A 3561-nucleotide genomic window follows, 5' to 3' on the forward strand; every position below is an offset into this window, starting at 1 on the left:
TATGACTTTGAAATCATCTACAAAAAGGGGAATCAAAATGTGGTGGCAGATGCGCTCTCAAGAAAGGATGAGGATGTGGAAGCATTGTTGTGCGCCATTTCTATTATCCAACCAGATTGGATAAATGAAGCAAGGGAGGAATGGAGGAATGATGAAGAAGTGTGGGCACTTATTCGAAAGTTACAACATGATTCCAGTACATTTGATACATTTGGATAGCAAAATGATTCATTATGGTACAAAGATCGCTTATACCTCTATAAGAATTCGCAACTTAAAGAAAAGATTCTTATGGAATTGCACACTTCTCCCTTCGGAGGGCACTCAAGATTTTTAAAAACTTACCACAGGATTAAGAAGGAATTTTTTTGGGATGGCCTTAAATCGGATATTCAAAAGTTTGTGGCAGAAGGTTTGGTTTGCCAATAAAATAAAGTTGAAACAATTAAGACCCTGGGTCTATTACAACCTTTATCCATTCCAAGTCAACGTTGGGAGGAGGTTTCAATGGATTTTATCATAGGTTTACCCAAGTCTGAGGGAAAGAGTGTCATCATGGTGGTAGTTGACAGACTTACCAAATATGCAGACTTGGTGCATTATCACATCCATTTAAAGCCAGTACAGTTTCTATTGCATTTATGGAAACAATTCAAAAGCTACATGGAAACCCAAAGATTATTATAAGTGACAGAGATCCCATTTTCACTGGAAATTTTTGGACAGAATTATTTTCTTGTCTTGGTACTCAGTTAGCTCATAGCTCATCTTATCATCCTCAATCTAATGGGCAAACAGAGATAGTAAACAAATGTTTGGAAGGATATCTTTGTTGCTTTGTATCTGATAAACAAACACAATGGGTCAAATGGTTGCCTTTGGCTGAATGGTGGTATAACACTTCCTTCCATACAGCAACAAAAATGACCCCATTTATGGCACTTTATGGATATTAGCCACCATCCATCACATCATATTTAAGAGAAAATTCTAAGGTTCAAGCAGTGGAACATCACATTGAACATCAACAACAAGTCCTCCAACTCTTAAAGGATAACCTCGTGTTGGCACATAATAGAATGAAACAACAGGCAGATCAACATCGCAGTGAAAGAAGTTTTGATGTAGGTGATTGGGTATTCCTATGGCTACAACCATATAAACAAATGTCCCTCAAGCAAGCTAAGAAGGATAATAAATTATCACCAAAGTATTATGGTCCGTACAAGGTGTTGCAAAAGATTGGTACTATGGCATATAAATTGGAGCTTCCTGCAGCATCTCGAGTGCACCCAGTTTTCCATGTTTCATGTTTAAAGAAGGTTATAGGCGACAAGCTCCTAGTTCAAACAATATTGCTAGAACTTGACGAGGAAGGAAAAATTATATTGGAACCGAAAGTAGTCACAGAAACAAGAACTCGATAGCTATGAAATCTATCAATTACAGAGTATCTCATCAAGTGGAAGAACTTATCCACTGAAGATTCCACATGGGAGGATGAGAATTTTATACAGAAGCATCCAGAACTACTCAAGCGTTGAGGACAACACTTTTTTTGAAGGAGAGGGGCATGTTAGGTCCCTATAATACTAGTGATTACCCCATTACTATTGTAGTTGTATCCCTTATTAATATTGTTGTGCCCCTATTGTCCCCATATTTTTATTACTGTTCCCCATAGAATCCCTCTATTGTTATTTTTGTGGCTTTATATTATTATTGTTAGGTCGGCTAGGTTATATTGTGACTCCTTAGACTCCTATATATAGAAAGGAGGTTTTGTCATTTGAATCATCAAAGAATTGCTCATTTGTGTAATGTAAAGGAGGTTGCCCCCTCGAAGAGGCTGAATTCTAAGGCGCTGATCTCTCTTTTCTATCTTTTTGTGAGCTGGTTTCATAACATGCGAAAACTTGTTTCCAGCATCCCCCCATACTGCTTTAGGTGAGACTTCAGTTTGTGCTCCGTGGGCTGATGCCGAAAGGGCCAATAGTGTAGGGATTTGTTTGGCTAATTAACTCCGAACCTGGGTCAGGCCCCCTCAAGCCAACAAATGGTTCTGTTATCGGGACCAGAATCTGCATAGAGATGTCTAATGTCGTATCATTAGAATGCAACTAAGAAGGAAATTGAAGGTTGGTTGGACAAGAGAACTTACGAGTTTGCAGCGCAGGAGAACATGCATCTGTGATTGAAAAAACAAGAGTGGTTAGACTGCTACCTGTAGATAGAGATCCATGAAATCTTCATCGTTTCTTTTCCTACTGAGTTGTACGAGTGGATCGTGAAGCTAGCAGATAGCCAGGGAAGGTGGAAACTCGATAATCCTATTGTGTGGACCCCAGAGTTAGTGTGAAGGTTGGAAGCATCAGAGGATAAGATCGTGCGCACCGTTGATCACTGGCTTGATCAAATTATAGGAGGATTCATTATTGAGTTCGCGGTTGACACCTCAGTGAGCTACAGCGAGGCAGAGTGATGCTTTCTCAAAGGACCGTGAGGTAAGTACGTAAAGTCTCTACATACTTGGATTAAAATGCTAACGTGTGAAAAGAGGGTTATGCAATTACCTTTATGTTCAGAGCTACGCGAAGCATAACATAAACGAAGGAAGTAAGGGACCAGAGAATAGCCCTTTGATTTCACTTCCACGAGGGGATAAGGAAGATCTCACAAAGGTATCTCCACGAAGTGCTATCCATTTGATAAGGCAGAGGATTCCACCCATACCACCCCTACCCACACCGCCACTAGCTTCACTGCGATAACCTCCATCTTCACCCGTACCACCTCTGCCACCACCGCGAGTTAATATGGCAAGCACAATAAAGTTGTCTATGTTCAGGGGAGTGGGAAATGAGGATCCAGACCAATTTTGGTTCGTCATAAGAGCCGTATGGGAAGCACAGTGAGTACAAATGATAATATAAAGAAAGCGACACTGGTCAGCGCTCTGTAGGATCGCATGCTGACTTGGTATATTAAGCATTCTAATGATAATCCAAATGCAGGAATCATGAATATCCAAGTAGCGATAAACAAAGAATGTAGCAAGCCGAAGTCTAAAGCATAGTCGATCATTGGATTCAAAGAAATCACGATGCTACCAGGCAAGACTCCTTGGGAGTTGGATCAGAGGTTGAAGTGTACGATTTGCGAAGATAATATGAATATGACAGATGGACAACGTCACGAATGGTTTGAAGCGTCGCTAACACCACATTTAAGGAGCACGTTGTCACAACAGAAGTTAACAACTCAGGAAGAGGCCTTAGAGATCACGATGAGGCTTCATGAGACCCCGATGCAGGATCCCAACTTGGAAGTTCAGCAGATCCACATGCAGTTGAAGAACTTATGCCTTGAGATGTAGAGTCTGAAACAGGACAGGACAGTGTGACCAGAAGTACACGAAGAGGTGTGGTGCATAAAATGCAAGGGTCAAGGTCATGATAAGGACCACTGCCTGGTGTTTGCAAATTACCTCGCGGGAGGAGGACCGATGCCGTTAAGGCCGAAAGCACAAGAAGGACCGAGTGTGGTGCCTGCTTTGTGGTG

The sequence above is a fragment of the Pinus tabuliformis genome, chromosome 2_2 (assembly GCF_031772625.1).
Source record: "Pinus tabuliformis cultivar Carrire ecotype Pingquan chromosome 2_2, CPIR1, whole genome shotgun sequence".
Taxonomy (NCBI): Eukaryota; Viridiplantae; Streptophyta; class Pinopsida; order Pinales; family Pinaceae; genus Pinus; species Pinus tabuliformis.